Below are 11,363 nucleotides of genomic sequence, written 5' to 3'. Positions count from 1 at the left end.
GGTCAACAATTTAACATGTTTAGCTCTATAACATTTAAATGCACCTCTCCAATGTCTGAGAGAAAAAAAATAATGAACATTTTTAATGTATGGCCACTATACTGAAGACTGCCATATAATAGCGCTTTCTAGCTTGTTTGTCGTTTTGGTAACTACATCAAAATTACCGCTAGGTTGACAAAAATCACGCCATCTTGCGGAAAATCTCGCGGCTTTTTCAAATCACGCGTCTTTTTCAAATCACACGAGAATGTGTACAAAACAACAAAAATTGCGCCGGCTGGGTCGTTTTCAGCTAATGTCGGTGATTTTAAAGTAATTTTGAGTGATAAATATTTTTTTTTTGCGATCACTGCACTTGCCCGGCGGGCAAATGCAATGAAATTTGTACTCTCCCGACAATAAAAAGTACTTGCCCCGGGCGATCGGGCAATGGTTAACATCGAGCCCTGAAATCAGTTATAAATTCATGTTTATTTCATAATTAAAATTGAGAAAATATTTAGTGCTGAGAATTGTGCTGATGGATTAATATTAATAATGATCCACACAAAATTTCTTTGCAAAAATCCGACAAAACCACATTAAACATATTTTCCCCCAAATGGTCACATAGAAATTCAAAAACATTTGATTTGATGGCGGATTTATCCCAGTAGATGGCGCTATTGCACAAGGTATGCTCATAGTGTACATCACTCTTAAACACGGAGATGGTCAAACTGAGGTGAAACATTTTAAAATCATTGTGAGGTTAAGGTGAGATTTAAATATAAGGCAAGGTAATATTTGCTAAATTTTAAAGCATCAATAATCCTTAATATCTAAGACAGACACCTGATAAAACTTAAAAACTTAAAACTACACTACACTCAAATAGCAAGAAAAATCTAATATTTCACAAAGTGTGAAAAGAGAGGATTTTGTTAGAATTGGTTCTTTATTTAAATTAAATAATTGCTAAGAGTGAAAGTAAGTAAGATTTTCTGTGTTTCAAATGTTTTATTTAAATGATGGCCCACTAATGCCCAGGCCTCACTGCCTATTTAAGGAAACAATGCTGCTCCAACAGAAACTCTGCATTTCCTCACAGCTCCTTCTCTCCTCTCTCCCCAGCCTGTCTAGGCTCCTTTCTCTAAATAAGGCAGCCTTATCATAGTTCCTGTCATTTCATCTCTGACTTTTCCCCAAACATCCCAAAGAGTGACTGCTGCTGCAGCGTCTGCATTCCTTTGCCTTGTATGGACAAATGGTCCTGGCCTGGGATGTCTCTGAAGGGGACCAGCGGCTCTCTTCATTGGCCGGAGCGGGAAAAGGGGCGGGGCTTAGCAGGAGAGTTTGATTGTTTGAGCAAACTTTTCAGCAGGACTGCTTGCTTCCTTTCCCTCTGCGGTGAAGGATCTGGACAAAAAGGGTTTTTTAAAAGACTCTCTTTTTTCCATCTTGAAGCCAAGGTGAGCATAAGCTGACTGTGGACATTTAATATCAATGATCTATTTTATGTAGGTTATTATAATATCCTAGGACTCTAATTAGAGGATAAAGTTACAGTGATGTTCTGTTGTGAATACTTTCTGGAGGTTTTGATCAATCATAGACTTCTGGGATGTTCACCTTGATGCAGTTTAACTTTGAGGAGGTAAAAAAAGCAGCCATTCATTTATGCACACATGCACACATTGGATGTCAGTCCTTCATTATTAACTGTGTTTGTACTTGGTATAACTGACCATTGGCCCTTGGGTCTCAACACTTCAGCTCCGGCTGACTCAAAACTGCTGAAAGAGAGAGAGATGACAGCCAGAGTGTTCCCATTGGATTAAAGGACAGAGAAGCTTTGTTTAAGCCCCTGTCTAATGGAAGGAGAGAATGAGTGATGGACAAAGAACAAACAATCCTGTCAATACAGAGCAAGATGAGATGATTCAGACATGCTTTCATAGCTGGTGTTGGAATGTGTTCCTTTAATCTTTGCTCAATTAAGTCTGAAAAATCCAGGTTTTCTAAAGCTGCAAATGAATAACATATTTTAGTTTCATCCTGATATGGCGTGTTGCTGTTCTTCTATTGCTTCTTCAGTCAGCTGCTTAGTTAAAACTAAAGTATTTCAAACAAATGACATCTTCATTTTAGAACAGGTATATGTAGAACACTGCATGCAAAGTCAGAAAGCCATATATGTATTTATTTATTATTATTTTATTATATGAGGGGGGTGGGGGCCTTGTGGTTAATGCATAGAGCTTGGAATCCTGAGGTTCTCAGTTCAAGCCCCACTCCCACAGACTGCCACTCTGGGTCCCTGAGTAAGACCTTAAATGTAGAGCTAAATGTGTCCAATGTGAGATCAAAAAAGTTAAATTATTATTATTATTTGTCTTTTATTTTTAAGGGTCTTAAGTTTAAATCATCATAACAAAGATTAGATTGTTCTCAAGTATATATTTTTTTGTTTTGTTTTTGGCTCAGACTGAAGAAACTAGACTTTTGCCTTTATTGTAATGATTATAACTAAAATCAATCACTGAAGCAATTTCACAACAGACACCCAAAGAGCATTTTGTTTTTTTTTCCACTGAACTTTTTTTTTTTTTGGAAACCCTGTTTACCTGAACTAAAGAGCTTTTCATGTATAGTTGGTTTAGGAGGCAGTGGGCCCCTGAACTAAAGTCATTTTTGAAACTCAACATAGTCTGTTTTTTTGTTTTTGTTTATTTATTTTAGGCACATGGGTTAAAATCAATCCATGGAACATATCGCCCTCAGTGTTTCTTGGCTAAGAATATCCGAAGTAATCATTTATAAACAAAGAAGTTCCTACAAATGACTTTATACAGACAAAAGAAATTACCATTATATGCTTAGCCTGGATCTTGGAGCAGAACCAAGCTAAAATTTTTGCAGGAGGCTAGAACATTCTAGTTGTGCTGGGGGTTGAGGGTCGGATTTACAGGGTCTTAAAAGGTGGTTATCTGTACATGAATTGAACAAATGAAAATACCTCACCTCTTTAGAGTTTGATTTGTTTGATACAAATTTACTGAGAACAATTGTCCACCACAAATGGGGTGGGGGGGACTGGGGTTTAGGCCCCCCATCTGAAGTCAAGCTGACAATTTTTCTTTAAAATAAGAAATAAAATAAGGAGGAATGTCTCAACTGTGTCGTGTTCTGTTAGTATCCGCTGTAGAAAACGGATTGTTGTGAACAGATCTACAAGAATGACGAGGAAATCATTAAATAGGCTGAGGAATTCCTCTCTTCTTAAATCTTCTCGTTCCTCACTTTGTTTCCATTTTCCTGTGTGATTGTCAGGTCGGGAGTGGAAGGGCCCGGGGCCAAAAGTGCACACCCTCGGTGTTTCTTTTAATAAGCTGGCACACAAAGAGAGCTGGGCGGCCAAGTAGTAGATAAAATCTGTGATACCTACACTAATGAAACAAACGGTTAGTTACCAGTAAAAGTGTGTAAAAACCATTTAGATTTAATTAGAGGAGATTTTAATTAATATCCAATTAGAATAAACCTAAACTAGTTATGGTTCAACAAATCATTAACTTATAATATTCTACTAAGTTTAGAATATCTTTCACTCAAATTGACATAATTTCTCGACTAAGTTGGGTTTTTAATAATAGTAAATAAGAGGATGATGTTACATTTATAAGATTTTTTAATACAGACAAAAATCAGGAAAAACATCCGCTGTGTCCATGACTAACCATCCGTATTGTGCTTTCTTTAATGAGTTCACCAGCTTTCATGTTTTAAGTAAAAACAAACAGGCTTTTTATTAATCCATAAAACATTAGTGAACTAATCAAACTTTTCACTTGTGTTCTAAGAAGGTGGTTTGTAAATCGTCTCTTTGACTACCACACATTGCTCATCCAGCTTAAGCTTGTTATAAACAGCTGCTAAACCGTGAGTCCTCCAGCAGTGCTCAACTTTCACTAAATGGACGTTAATAGATTAAAAACATTACCCTGGGCGTGATGATGAAAGTTGGCTGAACCAAATATTTGGTTCTAATCTGTTTAAAACTGTTGGACTAAAAAAGTAGCTGATTTTGCCAGCATTTATTGCTGACTGACCATTATATGTCTGTTATCTATACCTGCACACTGAGGTTATTCTTTCATTTCATTGATAAAGAAGGAATGCAAACCTACAGTTTTTATGTAAACTTCAGATCACTGAGTCAAATTGTCCATTAAGATCATAAACTGGAATCATACACCACATTTACATTTGAAAGTTCCCAGGAGACACTTGTGCATTCATCTTTATATATATATATATATATATATATATATATATATATATATATATATACAATGGTTAAAAAACCGCTTAGTGTAATAAAAGGCAGGGGAAAAAAATCTATTTTATAAATTTTTGTGGTCTTGGCTAACCTGCTCAGAGGTTCAGCTTGGCTCTGCCTGGTTGAAGACTTTAACAGTGTCTCAAACACACAGGATAAGGTGGAAAGATGTGAAAATCATAATTCGATTAAACTATTGCAAAGGGGGTAGAACTTGGTTTTTTGAGAGAATGTATTCGGTGGAAAATCCAGTTTGGTTTCTATTAAGACTAGATTTTTTTTTTTTTAACAAATATTTTTACTTTGAACTTCAACTGTGTTTCATATCCTTAAGAATTTAAAAACCTTTAAATATAGATTGAATCCACTTCTTCCTGACTGGCACCATTCATCCAAACCTTAGTGTAATAAAAACGCTTAATGTCCAAAAAGTGAGTAATTCTAGTACTGGAACAATAATAAATTAATAAATGATGACCTTTACTATGAGAACAAAATGGGAGGCAGTGATAGAATAAGGATTAATTCATCATTATGTGGTTCAGTAGCTCATCTGTTGGATCAGATCCAGACCTCTCATGACCTCGTCACCAATTCTTTTTTTCTTTTGTGAAACATTTGAAAGGAGACCACTGTAAACCTGAAATGTTTCTCAAGAGCTGCTTTCTAACCATCACCATCTGGCTGTGGTGAGTGAAACTCACTCTAACCTTTAGGCCTCGTCCACAAGAAGACAAGAATTAATCCACAAATTCTCTGCCTTAAGGGCAGTGCATTCACTAAGATCCAGGCATTTCGAAAGACCATAAAAAATACATTTTAAAAGTACTGGTCCAAAAGTGAAAGGAAAAAAAATAAATGCCGGATTTGTGCATCTGTGTAGGTGCACTGTTTCTTGGCCTCTGAGTCGCCATGTTGCTGGTTTACCTTGCGTGAACTGTCTGCACAGCTATTTCTGGTGGTGTTGTCAATGGTTTGGTGTGATTTGTGGCAGTCACTGAAACATTCTCGGTATGTGTGCATTCAAGTGGATTCAAATTATTTCCTAAACTGTTTCTGAAAAGTTGCTGTTTGTTTTTCTTGTAGATCAGGCCTAAGATTTGCCAATTTTCCCCACATCTAACACATAATCTTTAAGGGCTAGGGTTATGTTTCCTTACTGCCCAGTGTACCCTTGTGTTATGATGATAAAGTCTCTAATTAAGACAAACATTAGACAAGTTCTAGATTCATTTAAGATCATTTTATTAAACATGTTTGAATTTTGATGCAGTTTGGATGTAACTGTAATTGCCAAAAAAGGGAAGGTTTTAACAATTTTTTAAAGCTGCAAATTAAGCCAAACCATAAGAAAAAAAAAGACTAATAACATTTCATAGATGAAAGGATAACTATAAGTTATTTTGACATAAAAAAACAAGGAAAAAACTAAAGGGCTGACATTTTTATTGTCAATTCTTGGACAAAAAAAAAGCAGTGATGCAAAAACAGGTCAGCACTGTTCGTCCCTGTAGCTAATGTTTAGTTTGTAGATAAATTGAACACTGTACGCACATGACGAGTTAAATGTAAAACCATAATATGATGAAGCGTACATTTATCCAGGCAACATTTAAATGGAATCCACAGAGCAAGTTATGTCTTTTCTTATACTTCTAATTTTGGGAAAACAAAAAATTGCATGTGCAATTTTCTTTTCAGGTATTCAAATGAAGAGATTTTGAAAGCTTTTCTAAAAAAAAAAAAAATACTTGGCTTAGTCTCATAATTAATTCATGAAGAGTGTCTGAGGAAAAACTGAAGCGTTTCATCAGGTTGCAGACCACACTCTGAGATTCTTTTAGACGTCTCACTTTATATCTTTAGATATATTATAAAAAAAAAAAGTTTGAGCTGACTGGTTTAATCCCTGAAAATGTATTTTGTTGCAGTAAAGACAATCGTGTGCATACCATGCAGCATTACATAATCTCTGTGCGAATCCAGACATGATGTCATTCTTTAAGTAATCTGCCTCATTTACCTGCTCTTTCCTGCACAAACCGGCCTTTCCCTCCATCTTCATCAGCCATTCACCCAGGGAGAGGTTACAGACACACATACACAAACGAATTGCAAATCCTCCAAGACCTGAACATGACTGACAGGTCTAATTCTGGAGCAATCTGCGGTTTTCTGAGGTGTGTGCTGCGGAAACATGTCATTTTCACACCCATCAAAATGCCTGCCACTTCATGGGAAGTGTCATTCTATGTATAGAAAGTGAGACAAAAAAGATTCACTTGCAAGCAGATTCCATGATATACATCTAAAGAGGAGATGCTTTTTTTCACTGCATAAAATGTATTTCATAAACCATGTGTGCATTGAAGCTGATGTCTTTCACATCGAGGTGTTTTTAAGTGAAGGTTGATCTAACTTGTCTCCTTTCTGCATCTATAAACAGGTCCCCATCCAGCCGCCGTCATGTCTAGCAAACGTGCAAAGGGAAAGACCACCAAGAAGCGGCCACAGAGGGCCACCTCCAATGTCTTTGCCATGTTTGACCAGTCCCAGATCCAGGAGTTCAAAGAGGCGTTCAACATGATCGACCAGAACAGGGATGGTTTCATCGACAAGGAGGATCTGCATGACATGTTGGCCTCTTTGGGTAAAAAAAACAGACTAAGCGGACAAAAGGAAATAGCTAAAACTGCTTTTTGTTTTTTTGATGACTAAAAAAAAATTTGAAAGATAAACAGAAATATCTTACAGATATAATCTAATACTTCCTGTCTTTAGAAAACAGCCAAAAGCTCCAGTGTTTTACTGGTATTTTATCATATAAACCAACGCAAAGTGCTGCTTTATTTAGACTTGGAATCATAAGGATGCGTGCTTTTCATAATCGGCTATGGGTTTAACTGTAAGATGTGCTTGGATTTTTTTTTTTTTCCCCCAGCAACTTTTCCTGACGCCCCCAAATAAAATCAGTTGCAATGACTTGCCTTTCCAACGCATCGAATTACTCATCTTCAATGCTGTGAAGAACCTGGGCTTAATGTAATAGTCTCAGAGGGCTTAGATTTTTTTTTTTTTTTTTTTTATAAAGCTGCATCATCTAAAAGCAGTGATGGGACTAACGGCGTTGAAAGTAACCTTGTTTTAGTAACGAGTAATCTAACTAATTACTTTGACTGTAACTATAACGCAGTTACCATTGCAGACACCCCGTTACTGCACGTTACTCAGGTCGCACAATGAACCTTTTTCATGATAGGACTCGTGCGCAGCTGCGTGAAGCTGACACCCCACCCATGTCAAAAAACTCTGCAAATAGACTGAATGGTTAGTGCAACGTTAGTGCAGATTTGTGCAGAAAAAAAATATTGTTTGTGCTACTTTTGTTTAAGAGATATTAAAGATTATTTTTTAGGTCATCCAGAGGTGCGTGCCTTGTCATGAGAGAGGGGAGGATGGCTGATGTATAATGAGATTCCATCTGTCAGTTGGGTAGGTGGGTGTTTCTGCTGGCGGGTGTTAACGTTCAGCACACATAGAGAGATGGAGAATGAGGAGGATCCAGCAGCAAAACAGCGTTTTCCACATGGAAATACCGGTGTTACGTCGAGCTGCGTTTCCCCGCCACATAACGTTTTCCTCTGCATCTCCGCACAGCGCAGGCGGCACGAGTCACCGCGCAAGCGACAGGAAACGCGCATGCTCGCTAAAGGCGCGCAACAGTCGCCCTGTGCTCGCGCCACAGGAGAACTGTGGAGAGCGTGAACGATCAAATGATAGCCTATATGTAGAAAGGGAGAAAGATGGATGGATGGATGGATGCTCTGACTTTTCAACCTACTGTATTTTTTATTTTAAACATTATTTGATGGCCTTTGTGGCAGGGATGGAGATCCATATTTTATGTCTCACACAGAGTATACATCTAGATAGATAGATAGATAGATAGATGTTGCAGTATCTATAACAACCCAAACACACAGGATTTCAGAATTAGACATCCCCAGTTATTAATTTCATATGCTCACCAGATCTGAATGCCCTGTTAAAAAACTTCACATGGCGTTCCCCCCTGATGTCATTTACGTTGAGTTACAAGAAATGCTAAACTCTCTGCAGGTTCTTGTCTTTGTCGTCCGCTCTATTCAGCTGGCTTTGGAAACACACGGCGAGAAGGTGTGGGCTGGGTGGTGAGGTTTACGGGGGCGAGAAACGCAAAAGTAACGCAATAGTTACTTTTACTAGTAACTAGTTACTTTTATTGTGGAGTAACTCAGTTAGTAACTGTTACTTTTTGGGAGAAGTAACTAGTAACTATAACTAATTACTTTTTCAAAGTAACATGCCCAACACTGTCTAAAAGTGGGAAGATAATGTTCCAATTTTGATGCTACCAAGACATAGCTGTCTATGCAGTGTTTAGTGAAAAGAGAATTCCCTTAAAGGAATAGTACACTACTTTAAACTCAGTAGTGAAACATGGAGGGGCGGCATGGTGTTTTCCCGAGCACAGGGTAATGGGCTCTATTCAAAACTTAATGCAGCTCTTTTGTTTACTCTTTCATTACTAGATGAACTGATTAATCCAGGTGTGTCTTGCCATGGTTATTGAGGTCAGACACACCTGGATTAATCAGTCCAGCCAGTAGAAAGACCTAAACATGGAGGTTAATATTTTGAGAGATGCCCAAACATAAAACCAGAGCTAGAAAGGAATGTTTGCATCAATATATCAATGATTTTTACATACATCTACACAAATATTGCCCTTTCAGCGTCTCTAAGGAGATGAATTGAGTAGTTTCTGTCCAACAGGTAAGAACCCATCTGATGAATACCTGGAGGGAATGATGAACGAGGCCCCGGGGCCCATTAACTTCACCATGTTCCTCACCATGTTCGGAGAGCGGCTCAATGGGACAGACCCAGAGGACGTCATTCGTAACGCCTTCGCCTGCTTTGACGAGGAGGGATCTGGTGAGTCTTCATTAAAACAAAGATCCACAGATGTTTCACTGATGCCCTTTTTAAGTGTTATTATGCGTGACGCCCTCTCTTAATATTAGGGTTTATCCATGAGGACCACTTGAGAGAGTTGCTGACCACAATGGGTGATCGCTTCACAGATGAAGAGGTGGACGAGCTATTCCGCGAGGCGCCGATCGACAAGAAGGGCAACTTCAACTACGCAGAGTTCACTCGCATCCTCAAACACGGCGCAAAGGATAAGGACGATGAATAGAGGGAGAAACGGCTGCATCAGACTCGGCTCACATGCTGCACTGCAGATTTGTCCACCAATCCCTCCCTTTATTCTGTGTATTATAAATAAATATGACAATCACTTCCTTATCCTTAAAACGTCACAGTATTTTCCTGCATATCTGATAGTAAACGTGTTGATTAAGGATTGGATCAGAAATTCTTGCTCGTCCTTCATTAACTGCACTATATTTGTTATGAACTTGTTACGACTGTCAGGATGCATCCAGCACCTCTGTGCTTGCATGTAATTATTCCCCCTGCCTGCCTGTTTGCTACAACACCTCGTGGTCCCTTCCTCTGTATGTGCATGATTGCAAAATGGAATCAACTTGTTCTTTATTTCTTTCTGACAATCAAGAGGTGAGGAATTCATCCTTGTAAAATGGTAGAAGCGGTTAATGCTTTACTCCCATCAGCTGTTTGTAGGGACTGAGAGATCAGGTGTCTGCTTGTAGAGGGAATACAGTCAGGAATCTGCTCAGGCTAATAAAGCTCCCGTTGAAAGCAGACTTTGCTTCAGATTAATGTGTTTTCTTCATTTTTAGTGTTTTAAACTTTGTTAGATATTTAGAAAATTGTACAATTTGAAACATTTGGATCCTTTGCACAGGGCTTTGCAACCTTTACAATCCAAAGGGGCCTTTCAGCTAATAAAACCCGTTAAAAGCTGCAAACATCTCTGGAAAAAAATTTTATCCACCAGATTGCCGGTAGTTTTGTTAAATCTTTCCAATTGGAATAACAAAAATATGTATTTGTTAGTTTTTTTTCTATTTAGTGCAATAATGCAGTAGGAGAAAATACTAAAACATGCATTTGTTAGTATACCTATTGCTCATATAATTAGCTGGCTCTTCATTTTAGCCAAAGTCTTTTTGGCCTGAAATTCTGTTGCAAGAGTTTACAAAAGAAAAATCTCAAAGTTCAGAAAAAATCGTAAATTTAAAGACTTTGTGAAATAAGCATATTGCCTTTAAAAAGTTAAAATTAGAAGTAAGAAATCCACCACCTACAGTAAATATTGTGATTAAGTTGAATCTCCTTTGATGTAATTATGCTTAAACAGAATTCAGGATAGCTATCAATATAGATCAAGAACTGTATTGAAATGGCTCCAAATGAGCCATTTCAATACACTAATGATAAAACTGCTTCATCTTGGATTTTGGTTAAAAACTAAAAGTGTCAAAATACCACTTATCACCTGTAGTACTAAAATTATTCAGAGGGTAGAACATGGGTACAAAAGTTTAAAACAACTTGGGATCTACAAGATGGAGTCAAATTTAGTATTGGATTAAAAGATGGTAAATTTTCCTAAAATATCTTCTGAAGTAGCATTTTGCAGGGTTAAAGGAGATGTGGCGTGTTTTTAACTAATCTATGCATGGAAGAAAGATTTGATTCAAAATGTAGTAGGAAAAAAACCTTTAGAGTAAATTCAGACTAAAACTAATTTCTATTACAATAGAAAGATAACCATTTCCTTATTAGCTGGCTAAAGTATAGAGGACACTTTTTTGGCATAACTAATAAAAACAAATCTTATTAATCCGAGTACATGGTAAAATAGAAACGCATCCAAAAGCATTATAATCTGTGGGCAAAATACACTAACATATCATTCTATGGTATAATTTCATCAAACATGTTAAAAATAATGTTAATCTGGCATGCCAATAAATCCCAAGGCAAGGAATTCTTTGAAATCATCGCAGACAAAAATCAAGCTCATTTATATTAAAACTTTGTTTCACATCAATAAGCATTTTTC

The 11,363-nt window shown here is 37.3% G+C and overlaps 1 pseudogene; it reads left to right on the top strand.

The window, feature by feature from the left end:
• Window positions 1-1,250: 1,250 nt before the first annotated feature.
• Window positions 1,251-10,098, top strand: LOC119794283 (annotated as a pseudogene).
• The last annotated feature ends 1,265 nt before the right edge of the window (window positions 10,099-11,363 follow it).

This window comes from Cyprinodon tularosa, unplaced genomic scaffold (assembly GCF_016077235.1).
Source record: "Cyprinodon tularosa strain WSP-4 unplaced genomic scaffold, ASM1607723v1 ctg473, whole genome shotgun sequence".
NCBI lineage: Eukaryota > Metazoa > Chordata > Actinopteri > Cyprinodontiformes > Cyprinodontidae > Cyprinodon > Cyprinodon tularosa.
The sequence above is the reverse complement of the archived record's forward strand: the minus strand, read 5'-3'. Positions and strand labels throughout refer to the sequence as shown.